The 23,446-nt window shown below is 40.1% G+C and overlaps 1 pseudogene; it reads left to right on the top strand.

Annotated features, from left to right (window-relative positions):
* Nucleotides 1–599: 599 nt before the first annotated feature.
* LOC114705049 overlaps nucleotides 600–23,446 on the top strand; it is a 41,144-nt pseudogene continuing 18,297 nt past the window's right edge.

Below are 23,446 nucleotides of genomic sequence, written 5' to 3' on the forward strand. Positions count from 1 at the left end.
ACATTACTTTCCATTAATGGTAGCTGCTCATTACACTACATGCCTTGAAGACAGAGGAACAGAGGACTGCCACATCCTCCAGAAAAATATGAGATAGCTATGGTTTCCTAAAATCCTGTAAAAAGAAAGGTACCTTTCCATGCCATACAGCATAAAAAACATAAAACTGTAGTTGGAAGGTTTCTCAGGTCCCACCTGGCCCCACGGTCTCATGTTCCTTGGTCCTGCCTCTCCCCACGGTCCCTCAGCTGCTTATTAAATAATCATTCAGAGGCTTAATATTAATTATCAATTACATGGCCTATGGCAGGTTTCTTACTAGCTAGCTCTTATAACTTAACCCATTTCTATTAATCTATAAGTTGCCATGTGGCCGTGGCGTTACCAGTCTGCTGGCATCTTGCTTCTCCTTGGGTGGCAGGCTGGCGTCTCTTCTGCCTTTCTTCTTCCTGTCCTCTTAAATTTCCTGCCTGGCTATAACCTGACTCACCATAAGCCAGAGCAGCTTCCTCATTAACCAATCATAGCAACACATATTCACAGCATACAGAAAAGTATCCCCCAGCATAAAACTTATGCTTTCTATAATCTATATAAACATGATTGTCTATAGAAGCACAAGAAAGTATAAAGAAAACATAAGCATCCTATGTATTGCTTCTCAGATCGCGTCTAATGCCACTGCACTCACCCTTGCCATTTTTATCTTGAACCTACTTGGAACACAGAAGATGTGCGTAAGTCTGGGAAGATCGGCAAGGTGTTCCAAATGATCTAACTGTCCCTTCATTTGTTTTATGCCAATACACTCTCCATTGGAATCTTACTCACATGCCCTTGCTATGAGACGAATACTTGATTTCTGTTCTATTGCTACTGATTGATTGAGGTGTGTCTTTGTGTTTGGTGCCCCGAGGAGGCATTCATCTGTCACAATGAATACCCAATTAGGCTGTACTTACTCTCTTCCTGTGGTTACTTTCCTCTCTAGTGCCACCCCTGAGGTCGGCAGTGATTCTTTAATGGACCAGAAAACATCTGATGATAACCCACCACTCTGGACTTGTGAATTCCTGCAAATATCTATGGAAGTTCTTTCCTTTAGACTTCCACTGTGGAGCTGGCACTGTGAAATTAATGGGCTGACCTAATTGAGGTCATCAGTGAGCTATTCTTCTTACATGAAAGAGCATATTGTCCAGTTTCTTACACACATAGGGGAGTTCATTTTACAGGTCCTTTTGCTTTGTGATAACATTTAATAGCCTGGGAATTGCTGAAACGCTTTATCATTGATACACAGATATACACCTGTTTGACCTCTGTAGGGACTTGAATTTGAGACTTACTGTTTGAAGATAATAACGAGAGAGACGGGAGGTTACTAAATTGTAGTTTTTGACCTTTTGATCATAGCAGATATAAAACCAAATCGTGCTTAATAACAAATATCTTGGGGTGAATGTGGTAAATTTCATGGAAGCAGAAGTTGTTATAAGAAGTAACATATTTTACTTCAGAAATTAAATAAAATTATCTAGTAACCATCATGGTCTTGATTGAGGTTTCTATTGATATGGTAAAGCATCCTAACCAAAATCAATTTTAGGAGAAAAGGGTTTATTTCAGCTTACAACTCTCAGGTCACATTCCTTCACTGAGTGAAGGAAGGGCAGGAACCCAGAGGCCCTAACTGCAGAAGCCACTGAGAAACACTGTCTACTGACTTTTCCTCATGGCTTGCTCAGCCTGCTTTCTTATGCCAGGCAGGACTACCTGCCCAGGGATAACACTGCCTGCAGTGAGCGAGGTCTTCCCACATGAATCATCAATCAAGAAAATGCCTCACAGACTTGCCTACAGGACAATTAGACCAAGTGACTTTCTTAATTAAAATTGCCTCTTCCCAGATATGTCTAGGTTTGTGTCAAGTTGACAAAAGCCAGCAAGCACAATATGATTTAAGCAGTAGGAGTTAGGATTCACTTTGAGGGCTTGTAACTTATGAGCAGAGAAATTGTATTAGAAGTGTGAAGCATTACAAACCACTACAACAAAACAAAATATATAGGAATAAAAGTTTTTAAAAATACAAATAGCATTGGGAAGAGAAGCCATTGGTTAACTAATAGCTGGCATAAATTTAAAGAAAAAGTTTTTAGTATTTATGAAAGATGTTGGGGGAGGTTTAAGAAAAGTAAAAGTAAAGCCAAGAAAAGCACTTACCGCAGCTATGAAAGGCAACTGGCTATCTCAAGATAGAGGCTACTCCAAGAAATGAGTAAAAAGAGAGTAATCGTTTTTTGGGGGGTTGATAGAAATTATATTCATTCACTATTTTCCTGGGTAACTAGAAGGTAAACAGGAACCTGAGTACATCTAGAGATTGGTGGTAATTACCCCCAGAAAGATAGAAAGATATTATGTGAAAGCCAGACATTATTCAAATAGTCAATGAAGTATTAGGATCAGTATCAGGTTATGTAAATGAAAACTCAGTCATGTTAAAAGTAATACCATTAAAAACCTGATAATTAATGCTAAATTAGCATATAAAATATTAAGTGGGTCACTAGAAACAGAAAATGAGGGGTGATTAATAAGGATCTTTGTAGACGAATTTCTAAACAGTCTTATTAAGTAAGAAACACAGAGCCAAATACAGAGGTGCAAGCCATAAAGATCAGAGCAATAGCCACCAACTAACCTTAGCATACCGCCTCGAGGTAGCTTACCAAGAGAACCTCTTCCTGTCTAACCTGCACCTTTATTGCCTTCCTGTTCTGCCTTCTCATTGGCTCTTAGCCCAGCCACATCACTTCCTCATCACTACCTGTCGATACAGACCTCCAGGTCTCTATGGTTGGTGATGGGATTAAAGGCATGTGTCACCAAGCTTGGTTGTGCCTTTGAACACACGGAGACTCTGCCTGCCATGTGATCAGATTAAAGGCATGTGCTACCACCACCTGACTTCTGTTTATGGCTATGACCTCTGATCTCAGGCAAACTTTATTTATTAACATACAAATAAAGTATCATATTTCAGCACAAATAAAACATCACCACAGATCTTAGAGGTTAAGAATGCACTGCTTAGAGTAATTTTGTAAGGGGAAAGTCACTGGACACATCTTTCAGGTGTATAACAGTGGACTGTAGCTGGATTTTGTTTTGTTTGTTTAGGGTTTTTCATTTTTACATTTTTTGTATTTTTTTTGTATTTTACTTTATTGTATGAGTGTTTTGCATGCAAGTATGCATGTGTATTAAATGTGTGTCTGATGCCTAAAGAGGGCAGATGAAAGTATGGATCCCTTGGCTTTGCGCCACCGAGTTGGAGTCACAATTGAACCCGGGTCCTCTGCAAGAGCAGCATGTGCTCTTGACTGCTGAGTCACTTCTAAAGTTCTGACTCATAACTTTGTATTTATTTAATCATTTTGTCCAAAATGTCTTTGGTATCTTACAGACAACTTTTGCTCCCTCTCCCTTTTTCAGTTCTTCCAAGCACAGGCACACATTTCCACCTAATCTTTGATATCCAGGCATCCTCTGAGGGTCACATCCATATTCAAAAATAAGGACCTCTGCCCACAAAGACTGATAAACACCATCTATCCCCACAGAATTCTACATGGACTATTGCATGTCAGGAACTCAGGCTCTGCTTTATATTGTGTTGAGAACAGGGGTGGAGGAGTCACTAGACATCTTCATTGCATTCCATTCTGAAAGGCTTTGTGGTTAAGCTATTTATAGACCTATTCTATCTTCTAAAGAGAGAAGCTTTTCAGAAGGTACCAGGCACAATGTTCAACACTGGCACTCTCAAACTGTGCTTTCATTTCTGATGACTAAAACTTGTCCACTGCCATCTCATGCATGCCTTTTATTAGTTAAGCATTCAGTAACTGTCATGAAGAACACCAAGAGATAATGAACATTTGACATTTACAGTTTTATTATTAATATATGTACTTCACTTATGTTAGTGAAATCCATGAGAGTCTGTTTAAGAGGTATCAGGGATTTATTAAGATAAGAAATGAAGAAATACACTCACAAATACAGAATATGGTAAATCTCGTTGTAAAGTCCTTGGAAAGCTGGGAAACATTCACACACTTCATGCCACCTGACCCGGTCTTCACCACCCAAGAGAGAATGCGACACCTCCCCCCCCTTCTCCTCCCTTTAAGAGGTCATGTAGGCAGACAAGAAACACTGCCCCTATCGGGCCAGGTATCCCAAGGTCATTGGCCGAGCAAATATCCACTACACACTTACAAGATATTTTATTTAAACTATCTTGGTTGTAGTCCTAGCCAGCCGAAACTGGTTCTTTAAACAGCAATAACTCTACTTGGCATGTATTCCTGAAGTAAAGAGGGCTTTGTTCACTGTACCTATTTTATTCCTTTATGTTTGAATATGAAATTGCCCCCCTTGGCTCACAGGTTATGCCTTAGTCCCAGCTAGTGAAAACTTTAAGAGATGAGACTTGGCTGAAGGAAACAGATCATTCAGGACATGTAATTGGTGTAATTTGGGGCTTTGCTCACCCTCTTCTTCTCCCCCTTTATCCATCTATCTATCTATCTATCTATCTATCCATCCATCCATCCATCCATCCATCCATCCATCTATCTATCTATCTATCTATCTATCTATCTATCTATCTATCTATCTATCTATCTATCTATCTCTTATTCCTGTCAACTATGAAGTAAATAACTCTCCGGTACCAAATGTGCATACTGCATACTGGTCTACCAAAGACCATGAGACCGAACAACTATAGACAGGACCATGTGAAACCTGACCCCAAATGACCCACTCCTGATTTAACATTGTTCTTTCATTGGCTTCAGTAACACAAAAGTAAGTAATTAACCTTTCCACAGTGAAGTGACTTAGGTCGAACACCACAGAAGTGTGACAAATAACAATATACTTGCATGTGTGAGATCCTACAGCTGAATTTATCAATCCATAACAGACTTTTCCATCCTTACATGGCTGGTGGCCACTCACAATTAAATTTGTGTTCCAGGACATACATACATACATACATACACACATACATACATACATACATACATACATACATACATACATACATCTTTATAGAATTTGTTCTCTAGTTTTCCAGTCTTCTTGGTTTTCTTTATTGTTTAGTATCCTGGGGCCTCATGCTGCCATGTACTATCCACAGTGAATAATCATAGGATATACTTGAACTTTTATAATATTTAGCTTTTTGTAACAACTTGAATAGTTACTGGCCACAAACATACAAAAATTCACCCTAAATCCACTTTGCCTTTCTGTAATAACAGGGAGTTTTAACACCAGCCCTAAGAATCTGCCATGATTATTATAAGTTCAAAAGTGATTATAGTAGTACAAACTCTCAGGAAATTTTACAGTTCTGTACAAATTAATGGGCTTTCTATTTCTATGTGCAGCAGCAGCCATTATGAATAATAAAAGCTTTTACCCTGTTTTGCCAATAAACATTTGCTTGAACAAAATAATTTTGATGATTATGATGATAAATGCTATATTTTATAAATTATTTAATTTGGCACCCATATATTTATAAAAGTAAACTTTGAAGTTCAGAAAAAAATGATGAAGACATATTTAACAGATAACATGAGAGAAACATCCACTCAGACATCACAAAAATGCACCAAGAATGACAAGGATGCTCTTGCCCAGAATGCATTTGCTTCAAGCACAGCAACTGTATATCCCATTGGATTGTACATGGTTCCTCTGGTATCAGTAGTTCAAACAAAAATTCAAAAGTGGAACAACAGAGTGAAATTTCACCTACCAAGATATAGGAATGGGTCAATATCCATTTTGCAGTCAAATATTCCTTTTCCTTCCTATTAGTAATAGACTCTTTCATGAAGATGTTTGAGTGCTTAGATGACTTTGTCCTAAGCACAGGTCTAGATATAAGCTCAATCCAACAAACAGAAGTTTACTCGGTGTTTTCTGTCAGTCATTGGAGCCATCAGAACTTTTAACACCTCTGCATTTACAAAATGTTTACTATGTATCCTGAAGCCAGGAAGGTTTCCTTTGCCACTTTGATTAGAGCCCACCTGAGAATGACCTTCACACAGGTGAAACAAAGACAAAAAATGGTAGAAGGTAGACTGTATGATATTTGTTGAATTTATCTTTGCCTAAATTATTACATTCCTTCAACTTTTCATTAACATGGAAGTGGGTATTTTTCCTTTGTTTCAGTTAAAGAAAATTGGGTTATTTACAAACACAATCCAAATTGTAACTATGAATCTTCTACTATTTTCTCCTTCAAGAATGTTAGAGTACAGAAGAATCTCAAATAGCCAAAAGATAATTAAGGAGTTGTTCAGCATCCTCAGTCATCAGGTAAATGCAAATAAAAATGACTCTGATATACCATCTTACAACTGTCAGAATGGCTAAGATTAAAAACACTGATGACAGCTTATATTGGAGAGGGTGTGGAGTAAGAGGAACACTCCTCCACTGCTGGTGGGAGTGCAAACTTGTACAGGCACTTTGGAAATCAGTATGGCAGTTTATCATAAAATTTGGAATCAATCTACCTCAAGACCCAATGATACTACTCTTAGGCATATACCCAAGGAATGCTCAATCAACCAGAAGGACACTTGCTCAGTTATAGTCATAGCAGCATTATTCATAATAGCCAGAACCTGGAAACAACCTAAATGCCCCTCAACCAAAGAATGGATAAAGAAATGTGATACATTTACACCGTGGAGTATTATTCAGGTGTAAAAAACAATGATATTACGAAATTTGCAGGCAAATGGATGGAACTAGAAAATATCATCCTGAGTGAGGTAACCCAGACTCAGAAAAACAAACACAATATGTACTCATTCATAAGTGGATACCAGATGTAAAGCAAAGGAAAACCAGACTACAACCCACAGCTCCAGAGAAGCTAGGCAACAAGGAGGGCCCTAAGAGAGATGCATGGATCACTGTGGGAAGGGGAAATAGATGAGCTCTCCTGAGTAAACTGGGGCCAGGGGAGTGGGGAGGGTGGTAGAGGGAATGGGATGGAGAATGAGAACATGAGGGAACAGGATGGTCTAGCTAGGGGAGGGACAGAGTGGGAAATCAATGAAAGAGATACCATGATAGAGGGAGACATTATGGTGTTAGGGAGATACCTGGTACTAAGGAAATTCCCAGGAATCCACAAGGATAATCCCAGCTTAGACTACAAGCAATAGTGGAGAGGGTGTCTGAACAGGCTTACTCCAGTAATCAGATTGGTGAATACCCTGTCATCATAGAGCCTCCATCCAGTGACTAACGGAAGCAGATGCAAAGATCCACAGCCAAGCACCAGGCCAAGTTCTGGGAGTCCAGCTGAAGAGAGAGAGGAGAAATTATCTGAGCAAGGATGGGAGCAGGGGTCAAGATCATGATGGGGAAATCTACAGAGACAACTGAACCAAGCTTGTGGGAACTCATGAATTCTAGACTGACAGCTGTGGAGTCTACATGGGACTTCTGACTTTAAATGATTTGCTTAAGGTAAAAATATTCCTCACAGGTGTACCCAGATGTTTGGGTTTTAGTTAATTCTAGAAATAATCAAGATGACAGCTAAGAATAGCCATCACAATCCCCTCCTAAGATGTGAAATAGTGATGAATGTGGGAAATCTGTCATCTCATCTGTTGTTAGTTATCACTGAAGCCTATTGGCAACTCATTCTGTGCTTCTAGTAAATAATAATCATTGGAATAAATAGTAAATACAGAATATCCTTGTATTATACTCTGGAAAACAATGTTCATTAACTCTAAGTATGGTGAGATAATGTTACCTATAATTTTTTATCTAGATAAGGAATGAGGAATTTATTTCTATACCTAGTTTGCTGAAAATTTTTCATGCATACGTTAAACGGCTCTTTTTTATTTTGTAAGATGATCATGTTTTTATTTTCTTATAATGATGACTTGTATTCATTTTAATTGGAATTAACCTTTTGTTGCAAGGCTAAACCTTACTTGGTCATGATACATTATCATCTTTATAAGCTACTGGCTTTGATTTGTTAACATTTGGTTGAGGATTATTACATACAGAAGTCTTCTTTTTCCATTAGGTTACACTTACCTCATTATTAAAGAACGTGCAGTAGAATTGGAGACACACCTCACCAGATGCCATGCTCAACTACTTTCTATAGGGAATAGCAACATAAAGTTAATGTGACGTTTCCTGAAATATTTGGTAAGATTTCCCTGAAAATCATCTTGGTTTGGAATTCTCTCTGTGTGAAGGTTGTGGTTAGAAATTCAATTTCTTATTGGGCTGGCGCCTCTCCATAGGTGTAGCTTTCCTCAACAGACTTCCTATGGCCCTGGAATCACCAATAGTCTGAGGTCTCCATTGCAGCTCAGGATTTACTTTCATGAACTCCCCCGTCTCAGAGCCTCTTTGCACGGACTTCAACCCTATCACACATTGCCTGGCCTTAGTAACTGGAATGGTAGTAGAAGATTGCTGTCCTATCCCTACAACTGGCCTTGCATCCTTTATGCCTGCAACACCAGTGCCACATAAATGATGCTGCCAGCTTGGGATGTAACCTGGACTGCTTAGAGCAGAACTGTATTAGCCTCTGCGTGATGACCCTGGAGAAGCGCTTTCTTTTTTTTTTTCTTGTTTACGTTGCAAAGTTTATTTTTTCAGTACACCAAACAGGATGCAAGCACTGTCAGGACAAATATACAGAAATATGCAGATCAACATCAAACACTAATTTAGATCAAATGAAAGGAAATCTCTTTAATGTTATGACAACATACTCCCAAGAATCTCTTCTTCAGTTAGTTATACATTTCAATAAAATAAAGGGTAATGAATTAGTGGAAGTCAGCTGTGAAATCGTAAAAATAAAACTCCGACTCTATTAATCCATGCCAGTTAAACACTGTAACTAAATTTCCAAGCACAGAGGAGATGAAGCAGTCAGTGACCCCTTTTGCTTAACCAGCCAAGAAGAATGGTTCCTACAACACAGCAGGCAGACTGATCTAGAACACATCTTAGGCAGCTGCTTTAGAGGGATACAGTGGCATTGTCAGGTCAGGCTCTCTCTCTTTGCAAGTGAATATGTATTTTCACAAGTTGGAGTCTTTGATGGACAGACAGGTGCTGTGGGATGGTCTGTATTTCAAATTGCTCTGATTGGTCAATAAATAAAACACTGATTGGCCAGTGGCCAGGCAGGAAGTAGGTGGGACAAGGAGAGAGGAGAATTCTGGGAAGCAGAAGGCTGAGGCAGGGAGACACTGCCAGCTGCCGCCATGACAAGCCGCATGTGAAGACACCGGTAAGCCACAAGCCACGTGGCAAGGTATAGATTTATGGGAATGGATTAATTTAAGCTATAGGAACAGCAAGAAGCCTGCCACGGCCATACAGTTTGTAAGCAATATAAGTCTCTGTGTTTACTTGGTTGGGTCTGAGCAGCTGTGGGACTGGCGGGAGACAAAGATTTTTCCTGACTGTGGGCAAAGCAGAAAAACTCTAGCTACAGACAGGTATCTTTTCTATTGCCCCAGTGCAGGGCAGGAGGTTTCTTTTCAACAATTGCAAAAGTATTTTTCATATGCCTTGGCTGCGACTTTAAACTTGTTTGAGCACTTTTCCTAGACAAGTTGCTTATTTAAAAAAAAAATTCTTTCTGCCTCACTTTTGCTCCTTTTCACTATAAACCTAAAAATGAGAAGTAAGCAGAAGCCATGTGTGCTGGGTAGTTTTATGTCAACTTGACACAAGTTAGAGTCATCCGTTAGGTGAAACCTCAATTTAAAAAAATGCCTCCATAAGCTCAGGCTATAGGCAAACCTATGGGGCATTTTTTAAATTAGTGATTGATAGGGGAGGGCCCAGTCCATTGTAAGTTATGCCATCCCTGAGCTGGTGGTCCCAGCTTCTATAAGAAAGCAGGCTGAGCAAGCCATGCTGAGAAAGCCAGTAAACAAGCACTCTCCATGATTTCTACACCAGCTCTGCCTCCAGGAGCTGGAATAGAGTTTGAATTCCTGTCCTGGCTTCCTTCAATGATGGACTACAATGTGGAAGTGTAAGCTAAATAAACCCTTTCCTCCCCAGCTTTCTTTTGACCATGGTGTGTCATCATAGCAATAGTAACCTTAATTAAGATACCACATTCTATCTTTACATTTCTTTCACCAAACAAATTAATCCTTTATTCCTGTGTTTAGCCTCATTCATGTCCTCAGAACATGGACGGAATGCAACCAGACTCTTTTCCAGAATATCACATACATGGCTTCTCACCTGATGACCCATTGAATCTCAGGTCCTGTCTAAAACCCTGTGAGTCAGGTTTTAACTTCAACATTTCTCTCAGCATTCTAGTTTTATAAAGTTGCCCATAGATGAACCAATACACTCTGCTTAGAGTGCCCTAAGGTCTTCGCAGTCCAGAATTCCAAACTCTTCCACATTTCTCCTACAAACCAGTTCGAAAGGCCTAAGAACCATGTGGGTAGGTTTATCAGAGCCATGGCACCACTTCTCAGTACCAAACTTCTGTATTAGTTACTTCCTTTGTTGCTGTGACAGAAAAAGGCTTTAAAAAGCAACTTAAGGAAGTAAAGGAAGTCATGGTAGCAAGACTCTGAGGAACCATTACATATATCATCAAGAAGCAGGGCGTGGTAAATGCTGTGCCCAGCTTGCTTTCTCATTTTCATTCAGTCTGAGACCGTAGCACATGAAATGGCACTGCCCAAATTTAGGTCCACAATTAACCTAATCTGGATAAACCCTCACAGGCATACCTAGAGATTTGATTCTTTACTGATTCTAGAACAGGTTAAGATGTCAGTCAATATTAACCACCACCATACCTCTTTTGTTTTTTTTCCAACAGCCCCTCCCTATCTGTAGTGGTATTTGCTCCACCCATGACCTTGAGCTGTATGGAGGAGGTGCTTCCTGCCATTGTACATGACTTCATACACGGAGTTGGAGAAGGGTCATATACCCATTATCATTGCTCCTGCCGTTGAGGTAGATTCAGACCTGGTCAGATCAGAGGACAACTTCAGCCATCTACTCTGTTCTGTATTCATGAGTGTATTTCCTCAATTTGTATCTTAATAAATTCTGTTACCCATTTAATAGACTCACATGGATTGATCATAATAAGTGGTGCCCAATGAGGGGCTAGGTGGGACCTGAGAAACCTCTGGCTACACTAATCTTTGTACAAAGTCTGAAGTTCCCATTCTTCTTTTCAGCATTCTAATTCTAAAGAAAAACCCCACTTGAGTGGTTAATATGTTAATTGCTAAATAGTTTTCCTTTAGATTTATGGAACCCTGAGTATCTAGTAACCTTTGAAATCCATCCTTAATAGTTATTTTTGTGCATTATACAAGGCATGCAATTTGAGGTTTAATTGGAAAGAAAATAATATGTACTTTTAGCAAAATATAGGAACTACAATCTGGTAATAGAGGTACACTGATACTCTGTCCAGAGAAAAAGTGAAACAAACTCTGAATAACAAATACCACACTCAGCAGGCAGCCTTCCTATTCCAGTCTTTTCCTTCCCTATAAAAGCCTCCTATGACCCCATATAAGCAATGTAGTAATTAATCCCCCATCTTCTAAGGTGCTGGTCCTTGAATAAATCTTATTCTTTCTTACTGACTCTTATCTCCAAACACTGGCCTTTGACTTGCGGTAGAATAATTCTCTTGTACACTTGCAAAGGTTTGTCACTCAAATTGGTTTAATAAAACACTGATTGGCCAATAGCCAGACAGGAAGCATAGGTAGGGTGACCAAACTAACAATGCTGGGAAGAGGAAGGGTGGAGTCAAGAGTCACCAGCCAGACAGAGGAAGCAAGATGAGAATGTTGTATTGAGAAATGATACCAAGCCATGTGACTAAACATAGATAAGAATTATGGGTTAATTTAAGTGTAAGATCTAGTTAGTAATAAGCCTGAGCTACCAGCCAATCATTTATAAGTAATATTAAGACTCTGAGTCAATTCTTTGGGAAGCAGCTGCCACATATTTGGGAGTTGTTGTCCAGACACAGAAACTACACTGACTAGTAGACAGCTATTCTTTTCCAGAATACACTGGTAACAATGCTATCTTATAGCAGAGAACCCAGTCAATTCATTACCTACAATAATGTGGAAAATCAAAAATATATGTGGTGAAGTGATATGCTAATTGATGTTTTTCCACTGCCATGAGACAAAACACAGATAGTTGAAAGTACATGCAAGATAATAATAATAATAATAATAATAATAGTAGTAGTAGTAGTAATGATAATAATAATAATAAACTTTTTGTTTAAATCACAATTTAGAAAAAAATATATAAATAAGCTAGGGTATGTTGACTCCTAAAAATGCAATTGTTTCACATTTTCAATTTCAACCTAAAAGTAAAAAGAGGATGGGGAGTACATACCATCAGAGTGTAAAGATGGAGTGCACACCATCAGACCATTGCTGGGGATGTCTTTTTGTATGCTATGAAAATATGTTGCTCTGATTGGTTGATAAATAAGACCGTTTGGCCAATGGTAAGGCAGAATAGGTTTAGGCGGGATATTCTAACTAGAGAGGAGGAAGGAGAAAGGCAGAACAGAGATGCTGCCAGCCGCTGCCATGAGAAACAAGATGTAAAGATAGCGGTAAGCCATGAGTCATGTGACAAAGCATAGATTTATGAAAATTGGTTAATTTAAGATATAAGATCTAGCTAGTGAGAAACCTGAGCCGGTAGGCCACACAGTTCATAATTAATACAAGCCTCTGTGTGTTCATTTGGGTCTGAATGGCTGCAGGACCATGAGGATGCTGGAGCCAGGTGGGCACAGAAAAACTTTCAGTTACAGAGTGTGAGTAAAGGTGAGAAGGAAGGAGAGCACATCATCATAGTGTGAGTAAGGGTGAGGAGGGAGGAAGGCACACCCTCAAGTGTGAATATTCTGTTAGATTGGCTGTAAGAATTGGCTAGAGCTTATCCAACAAGCACTGGTTCTATCTCAGAGCAGCAATTTAAATAAATCTTTGACTGACGGTGTTCCTTCCAAAAAGATTTTCTTAGCATCATGGGAAAAGAAATTGATCTTGTATTATTTGATAATTATAAGAAAACAAAATAAATTCAATGCGTAAGATCAGATATGCTTCGCTGTCACTTTGAGAGAAGATGGGTTGTACTAACTGAATGTTCAAGTGAACAGGATATAAATATTCAAATTACACATGACCAGAATAGCTGGTATGTGCTCCTTGCCACTTGACTCAAGAGGCGAGCAGATTGGAATTGGAGTAAGGTAGTTACAGTCTGTTCTTCTATAAAGATGGTCTTACTTCATCTAAGAAAAGAAAACCAGATACTTCAGCAATGAGGAAGATAACAAAAGTGAAATTAATGAGTACCAGATGTAAAAATGTTCGGTAATTACATGGTCTTTCACAGACAACCAGTGTGTGCCTTCCTTTAGAAATTCTAATTAACTGGATTTGATTTTAATTATTACTTTAATTTTTGAGGTTATAATATAATTGCATCATTTACCCCTTCTCTTTGCTCTCTTCAGTCTTCTCATATACCATTCCTTGCTCTCTTTCAAGTTCATGTCCTCTTTTCCAATAATTGTTAAGTGTGTGTGTGTGTGTGTGTGTGTGTGTGTGTGTGTGTGTGTGTGTTCCTAAATGTAACCTACTCGATCTGTATAATGTTACTTGTATGTATGTTTTCAGGGCTGACCATTGGGTATTGGATAACTAATTGAAGTGTTCTTCCCTGGGGAAGATTATTTCTCCCACTCTCCACATTCCCTAGCTGCCTGTATTTCTTTGTGTAGCGTTGAAGCAGTATTTTTAAAATATAAATGTAAAAGCTGTTGGTTTGCTATCTTTGAGCTAAATAATTCACCCTAGTGAGTACACTAGTTACAGGAGTTGGCTCCTGACTCTAGGACCCAAATTACTGTTTCTTTGAATTATTAACCAAAGGAATTTCCCTGGTATGAAATACAAGTGTAGACTCAAAATTCAGAGGGAAACCTGTCACTTGCTAAGAGCTTCAGGAAGGAAGCGAATGCCCCTCAGCATCAAAGACAGTGCCACTGCCCACCTCAGGTCCCGTTAGGACTTGCTCAGCCTGTTTTTATGTCTATGCTGGAATGATGGCTTTGGCACAGAGCACCTTCACTAACCCATCCCTATCTGCACAGATGATGCACTCCCCACTTCTTTCTCTGCTTCCACAGCTTGTTTCACCCATGAGGGAGGAGTTGTCACTTAAGAAAGGACTATGACAGCACATGCCTTTCTGCCCATCTTCCCTGAGGTCTGCTCCCGTGGGGTTCACTGAATCTGCATCCTCGAAGCCTCACTCTGCCCAGCTTCTCCACTGTTCTTCGCTGCTTCTGTCCTTGGATCACATTTTTTTCTCCTAGCATAGGAATAAACTAAGTGAGGAGCTTTTGTTTTAATTTCTAAACAATTCGTTTGAATACCTTTTGGGAATACAAAGAATGAGTAAATTAAAACTGTTGCTTTATACTATGCTTTCACCTGACTTTTGCTTTGCTGGCCAAAAGTTGACTAAGTCTTCCACAGGAGCTCAAGAAGGAAACCCATTTTGGCAGAGACTCACTCTGGGGAGACCTCAAACAGGTACCATTGGCACTATGGATTTGTGCATGTACTTCACACAGATAATGAGCGGTCAACCCATAAGCCTGTGTGAGGCATCCAAAACAACGTGGGATAAAACAATGATGGGATGTTCACAAGAAGATAAGGAGTACGTCTGTCAGCATTTCATGAAGCAACAAAATTCCTGGTAAGCACAACTCAGGAAGGAAGGATTTAGGCTCCCCGTTTTGGAGGAGTCTTTGGCTGCATTGATTCTAACCCTATGTTGAGGCAAAATATCAGATGTCAGAAATGACTCTACTCAGGCTTCACAGAAAGCGGAGAGAGGGCAAGGGACCAGGGATCACCTTCAAGAGCTTGCCTGTAGGGACCTTTTCCCTTCAGTTAGGCCTGACTTCCTAAAATCCTCATTCTCTCCCAATATAGTGCTACCAGGTCACCAAAATAGAATCCAGAAGCTCAACATGTGGGAAAATTTGACATTCAGCCACAATGGGGAGGTTATGGGCAATCTACTGAGAGCAAAATGATGGGAAGAAGTGTAAAATGCCAAACAAACTGAAAATAATCATTAACAAGAAGTCTCATGTTCAGCCAGGTGGAGGTGGTGCACGCCTTTAATCTTAGCACTCCGGAGGCAGAGGCAGGCAGATCTCTGTGAGTTCAAGGCCAGCCTGGGCTACAGAGTGAGTTGCAGAAAAGGCTTCAAGGCTACACAGAGAAACCAAACCCTGAAGAGAAGGAGGAGGAGGAGGAGGAGAAGAAGTCTCACAGTTGATAATTACTAAATGTTTCAACTGCATGCTGATTAAAAAAAAATCAGTTGTGAATGGATAGGAAACCTCAAGGCTGCTTCAGCACGCAGCGTTCTTGTATCTGCTAATTGTATTCAGTCAACCACAAAAGCAGGGCAAACAACATGGAGTCCAATTAGAGAATTTTCATGTCCCTAATTTGAAGTACTGGGGGCCCAGAGAGTAATTCAATGAGCTAAGAACACAAAATGCATCCTGACCTACTGACTGAGTTGCCCTATTTGTGTGCCTTTACTCACATCCTCAAAATAGATTCCCAGTCAAATCTGAGGTAAAGGCAAGGTCCCACTCTTCAACACAAACACATAAAGCTTTGAAAGAAAGTATTTTTCTTCCAAAAGCTGTGATAGTTCTTATACTTTCCAGCCACTTATGTTAGAAATGTTTGTGGAGTAGTTGGACAAGGGGAGTTTATCCCGAAACATGAAACACCATGAGAATCAAAGTTATTAGGGAGTCCACAAACAATTTACTAACATGGCCCGGGTAAAATCTGAACTTCTGGATGCTAGGGTTCCCAATCAAAATTTTTTTTGTAAAATGCTGACATAGCAAAGGCAAAGCAAAGGACTTGTCGAGAGAGAGAGAGAGAGAGAGAGAGAGAGAGAGAGAGAGAGAGAGAGAGAGAGAGAGAGAAACTACTCTTGTATCATTCGCCTTTTTTCCAAAACTCAAATAGTTTATTTAACAAGATTCGGGGCAAAGAAAGTTGGAAACTGTTTATTCTGAAAATGCAATTATTTTCTCGCTGTAACATTTATACCTCCAGAGAGATGCTGTCAGACTTGCTGACTTAAAGAAATCTCCCTCAGCCAAGAAAACTAGGATTTTGATGAATGTTTTTTTGAACACTGCCAAATTGTTTAGAGCACTTAGAGCACTTGTAATGTAAATATCTTAACCTCTAACACAAAGTAGTGTAGGCCATTCTCCATTGCATTTTATTTCTCAATTTTATTTCAATAAGTCATGAAAACAGGGAATTGAGTTTATTTATTTTCCTGTTCATTATGGAAAAAAATCACTCATACCTGAAGCAGAGAGAAAGCGTAGTGAACTAAGATGTACCTGTAAGACTGTTTGACACATTGCATTCATATAAACCTGAACTAGTGTGCCCATATGAGGATACACCATTGCATATGCAACCAACCCACTGCTGGTGGTCAATGGCAATGTTTCTTATTTTGCTTCTATGAGTAGTCCTTTATATATTGTTAGATAGAAAATAGACAGGCATGCTGTGGATATCACTCTGTATAAATAAAATGCTGATTGGCCAGTAGACAGACAGAAAGAACAAGCACAGAAGAGAATTCTGGGAACAGGAAGGCTGAGTCAGGAGACACTGCCAGCCACCGCCATGAGTACCAACATGTAAGATACTGGTAAGCCACGAGCCATGTGGCAAGGTATAGATTTATAGAAATGGGTTACTTTAAGATGTAAGAACTAGATAGCTAGAAGCCTGAGCCATTCGGCCAAACAGTTTAAATAATATAAGAGTCTGTGTGTTTATTTTATAAGTGGGCTGTGGGACTGCTGGGGCTTGTCAGGAGCTAGAGAGAAGCTCTCCAGCTACACAGGCGCACTGGGACTGGAGAAAGAATTTCTGTCAACAGGCTAGGTCCTGTAACTGCTCCAAACAACAATTGTAAAGGGGTGTTGTCAAACTCTGACTCCTGTCTCTAATACAAAACAGAAGAAGCTTACAAACTCATGAAAACCAAACAATTTACTGCTGAATGAAAAATGGATCAAGCAGATGTTAAGGAAGACATTAAACCAAGACAAAAACCACTGCTCTGTCCCACCTGTCGGATAGCCCGCTCCAGTTTGTCGTTGCTTTAATATGCTTTGCTTTTAAATAAACTTCTGCATAAATTCTATCCCTCAGCTTAATTCTTTCTTTGGAGAGGATAAGAAAGGAGGGTTCCCTGTCACTATATTGTGGCTTGGATATGAAATGTCCCCCATAGGGTCACATGTTTGAACATTTGGTCCCCAGCTTGCTGTGCTGTTTGAGAAGGCTATGTAACCCTTGGGAGGCGGAGCCTTACTGGGGGAAGTGGCCACTGGAGGTGAGTCTTGAGGTAAGGTAGCCTGGCCCTACTTCCAGTTCACTCTGGTTTTTTTTGACTGTACATGCAATGTAACCAGCAGTTTCTTGCTCCTACAAGTGGATTCCATCTCCCCCTTTGTATCAAGACTGTTCATTGTACTTGCTCTGAAGAGAATGTGTACAAGTACGATCCCAGGTATCAGAAGGTCTTGTATGTTTTTTTACAACAAGCACAGGGTCATTGCCACTATCAGGAGAACATGCTCAGTCGCTGCAGATAGTGCTCCAGACATGTGAGAGAGCCTCGGGCAGATTAGCAAAACTGACCTTAAGGAGCTATGAGCATTCGGGCCAAGTTGGATGAACTGCTCAGCTGGGCACACCCTAAACTAAAGCATAGAATTGCAAACCAAGTAAATGTATGGCTCCTCTCCTAACCTACTACACTTTGTCATAACAAAACTGTTACCTGGTGATAAATAATTTACCAACTACCCTGCCATTAATATTTCACCACTTTATACTGACAGCAGTAGCCATATGTGAGCGTGACTATGTCTTCTCTGCCAGATCCTATCGTCAAAGCCTTCGGAATTTTTCTCATAAAAATAAAAAAAGAGCATAAAATGTTTTGGTTTGTATCTCTTATGGGCAATGGAGTTAAATCCCTTTTATTAGATGATTAAGAACCCCTGTTGTGACTCATCAACAACTCTGTGGTCCTATTGACCATCAGTATGCTCACCAAAAGATGCCCAACCAATGAAAAGCACTAGTCATAATATATCTTTCAGGTTGGTGCCTCAGTTCTGATTTCAAATGCTCCACAAGGGCCATGTGATGATTTGCTGCCAGCCTGTAATGCCATTGATGCTGGCACTTTGAGGGGGAAGAGCCGATAGAAAGAAGTTAGATTATAGGGGAATGTCTTTGAAGATGATATTTAGACCCCCGGCTCCTTTCTCCTTGACCTGACTTTCTGATTACCACGAGATGAGCAGACTCCGCAATCACACGCTATGATATACAGGACTGCCATAGGACCAAAGCGGCAAACCTAAGAAACCACTCAAAGCCCTGAAACACTGAGTTAAATCTTTCCTACTTAGAAATTGATTGTCTACATCACTGCGTCACAGTGACAGCTTCCAGACATTTGAACTACTTATTAAATTCTCTGTGTCGCTACCCTCCCCATGACTTTTTCTTCTTAGTGGGCACTATTGATCGGTTTCAAAAAAGAAAAAAAAAAAGTTTTATGTACTTTAAGACCTGAATATCCTGTTATTGAAGAATAAAAATTGAACAAATTAAAGTGGCTGGTTTCCTGCAAGTAGCACTCTGAAAAGCAGCATCATAGGACCAATCAGAAATCCGTCTCAATGGTTGTTTGGCTCAAACTGTTTGGGGAGGCACCCAGGCAGGGGAATTGGGACCTGTCCCTGGTCTATGGGCAGGCTTCTGGAATCCAGTGCCTGAGGCGTGACACCTTGCACAGCCTTGGTGCAGTGGGAAGGGACTTGGACCTGCCTAGGCTCAGTTTGCTGGGCTCTGCTGACTCCCCATGGGAGACCTCGATGTGGGGGATGTGGGGATGCGGGGTGGCTTGGGAAAGAGGGCTGGGGGGTGGGAGGAGGGGGGATCTGTTGATAGCATATGGAGTGAGTAGAAAATTTCTTAATAAAGAAAAATGAAAAAAAAAGAAATCTGTCTCAAATGCCACATAACATGGATTTAATAGACCTATCCATTCTAAGAAAATATTAGAAATTTATCTGAGATACTCCCAAATGTTCAGAATATATAAAATTTTCCTTTAAATAATAAATTTCTGAAAAAAAAACTTTTCTCTTTCCTCTTACAAGTTATTTTACCAAGGAAATATAGAATATGGAAATAACACATGCAAGGAACCTGTCATATCCCTGAACTTTTATTAGGGGCTAATAACCACCAAGAGGAGAAGCTATGAGCAACTGGTAACTGGGAATCTGGACTGAATTTTCCAGGAAGCCTGGCACCTGCATGTTATTTCCATGTGCCCTCCCTAACCTGGTCCCTCCCAGCAAGTAAGGCCATCTGTTTACCCATCTGTCACACAATACAGGCTGAGCAGACACAGCATTGTTCATCTGAACATTTCTAGCCATCAGCCCAGTACCCAAAGTACAATAGGTGTGCAAATAAATACTTGATGGGCTGACATAAACTGAAATACAATCTGTAGTGTAATTAAAACTATTCACCTTAATGATAGTTATTAACATGGAAATATATTCATGTAGCTTTCAGACCTTGATAAACAACAGGCTTCCCAGTGGAAAGATGCCTATGGGTTTTAAAGACACTCCCATTCCATTTATACAATAATGCTAAGGAAAGCAAATAGCTTAGCATAGGGTGAGGAAGCTCTCACTAATCCCTTTAGAAATGTTATTTCAAGGTGACAGTGACCTGATACTAACATCATCAGGAGAGGGTAAAAAAGCATGCAGGGAGGAAAATGGATTCTCCAGTGGAATTAAGATTTTACTCAACCATATTGACCTTATGAACACAAGATTTGGGGTCATTTTCTAACTCATTATCTCAGCAAAAGATCTGGTTTATTTTGGGCAAAGCCACTCCCAGGTGGGTTCTCCAGCCCCCAGAGATGGAGGCCGGGGAAGGGGCTGGAGAAAATCACAGTGGCAAAACTAAAGGCGAGAGCTTAAATACCCTGCAGGCAAGGGGTGATGGCGTATCCTCCATAAGCTGAGTTTGTGCCCAATTATAACACTTTTTTTTTTCATATATATCCTTTTTTATTTAAGAAACGTTTTTATTCATTTTACATACCAACCATGGATCCCCCTCTCATCTCTCCTCCTGCTCCCCCACCCAGCCTTCCCCTCCACCCCCATCCCCTCTTCCAAAAGGGTGTGGACTCTCATGGGGAGTCTGGAAAGCCTGGTACATTCAGTTGAGGCAGGACCAAGCTCCTCTCCCCCGCATCAAGGCTGAGCAAGGCGTCCCACCATAGGCAATGGGCTCCAGAAATCCAGTTCATACAACGGTCATCAATTATCACACTTTAGGTGGGGATGGGGCCACTGGCAACTTCAGGGGAGGAGCTGCCGCAGTTGCCAAAACTGGGGAAACCGGGCTTTTTGGTGGCTCCTCTCCTGAGGAGATTCTCTGAGAGGAAAGGTCTGGAGAGAGAGAAAGGGGGCTTTCACGGGGCCGAGCTGGAGATCCCAGCCCAAAGCAGACCATGTGCACCATTTGATGAAAGCAGCAAATTCAGAGGTTAAAAGAAAACTTCTAAAATCTGCCATAAAAACTAAAAGCATCCACTTATAGAGATTGGTTGATAAACAATGATTTTGTAGTGCTGATTGCTGTCTGTGTCAGCTGGGATTAGATGCAGTTGGTGACTCAGTCTTTAATAAAACTCTCTTAAAGATTCATGCAAAATATATTCTATACTTTCTGTGACATTCAATAAAGACAGTGAAGCGCCTTGTGAGTGATAGACACAGTGACAAAACAGACACACAGACAAAATACATGGAAGACACAGTCACACACACACAGTCACTCACAGGGACAGACAGATTCACAAGACAGCATTCTTCAAGCAGGAACAGATTCAGACTCATATAGCAGACAGGTAGAGGATGGAGACACCGGAACATGAAGTAGAGAATCAAAATTGGGGCTCTCTCTTCATTAAATGACTCCAAGGGAAAGGGCTTTTTCTTTCCTTAATGTGACACTGATGCATGATTGGTAACTCAGAGCTAATCACTATTGCATGGAATCCATGCAATACTTAGCACAGAATAAGTATTCAATAAACACAGCATTAACTTCTTTTCTTCATTTAAAATTATTGAGCTTGATAGTTATAGTTGAATATATTGTTTTAGCAGGACATTGAAAACGTAAAGTTGAATATATTGTTTTAGCAGGACATTGAAAACCTAAAAGCTGGCATACAGGAGCTGATTTTCTTGAGCAATCATTACTGACTGACAGAATAAGAAAATAAATCGCTTAGAGCAGAAATTCTTGGTGCCCGAAACCTGATAATGCTTCATGTCATATTGATAGGATTTTATGCAAGACATTTCTATTTCATATTCATCAGTAAATTATTTCGCAGCCCAAGAAACATTCACACAGTACAAAAACCTCAGGGTGTAGCACTCGCTTAGGAAATTTCACTTATCCTAGCCCTGTTGCTTTTTGCTAGGAACACCACGACGGGCTAATCAGGGGAAGAAACAAGCCTGAGGGGTTCCTCGGGGAGAGGACAGCAAACACATGGAACATATGCCTGGCCTAGTCTGGAAAAAAAAAAAAAAGATTCTTGATTATTTTTATTTTGTCTTTTAGTTACTGACACAATTATCAGTCAGTGTGATGCAACATGAAATGAGGTTGGGATGAAATGGAAATCTCCCTGTTAGGACTCAGGAAATAAGCATGGAAAAAAGACTATGTTGAGCAGGGGGGGGAAATGAGGTCTTTCAGAACAGAAGATGAACCTAACAGAGAGGAGCTGGTGATGTCTCAGGGCTCACCTCAAAAATCTGTTAGATTGCATTAGAAAATATCCAGTTGTTCCTATTCTAGTCTTTATCATTCGCCAAGGTCAGCAGGAAGGAACTGGCAAGTTGGGGAGGGATGGGAAGGTGAAAGTGAGTTAGCAACTGGATGTCCTTCAGTTTGAGAAGTGTGACAGAGTGTGCTCCTGCCACCAGAGGATCAAAATTATGAGGGACTATGAGGAAATAGTCTCATTCTTGTAAAATAAGACAATGTCAACAACAATACAATTATTTTAGACAAAACACACATGGTATAGCATTGTGTAGTTACTAATTGTAATGAACCCTAGCTACATTTCCCCCCTCTCCTACTAATTAAAAGTGAGCTATCAAATCCAGTCTCTATATATCCTAAGACTTAAATCCAGGTGAACTTGTAGGTTCCCTCATAAGCCTTTTTGAAATTGAGATCTATAGTTTCCTTCCTTTGGGAGTAGCTAGGCCAGAGTGCCAAAATCCATAATGGCCAATAAAATATGATATGGAAAAGCCTACATTGCTAAAGAGCCATTTATTGTCTGAAGGGCCATTATTAGCCAGTCTGCCTTCCTCTTTGAACTTGGTGACTATAAAGTGAAGCAATTATATCAATACTGTTATTAACATGCTCTTATCTCTTACCCCTTCTACTTCTTACAGAACTCAAAATCTGGTCATGTATCCAGTCTTTACCACACAGATTGATATGGATGGATAGATAAATAGATAGATAGACAGATAGATAGATAGATAGATAGATAGATAGATAGATAGATAGATGGATGGATGGATGGATGGATGGATGGATGGATGGATGGATGGATGGATGGACGGACGGACGGACGGACGGACGGACGGACAGACAGACAGACAGACAGACAGACAGACAGATAGATAGATAGATAGATAGATAGATAGATAGATAGATAGATAGACATATATAGATCTATGTATGCAGAGAGATATATTAATTTTTAAAATTGGACCCATGTGGAGAATACCAAGTCTGAAGTTTATAGGGCAAACCAGCAGGTTGGAATTCAGGCAAAAGGGATTGGAGAGAAGGTTCAATGAGTCAAGCGCTCACTGTATAAGCATGGGGACCTGAGTTCTAATCCCTAGGACCCTTATAAAACCTGTAACCACAGTGCTGGGATAAAAGGACAAGAGGATCTCAGAGGCATGCTAGGCAGCTAGTGTGGCCAAAACAGCAAGTTTCAGGTTCAGTGAGAGACTCTGTCTCAAAAA

Source organism: Peromyscus leucopus, chromosome 13, assembly GCF_004664715.2.
Source record: "Peromyscus leucopus breed LL Stock chromosome 13, UCI_PerLeu_2.1, whole genome shotgun sequence".
In the NCBI taxonomy this organism is placed as follows: Eukaryota; Metazoa; Chordata; class Mammalia; order Rodentia; family Cricetidae; genus Peromyscus; species Peromyscus leucopus.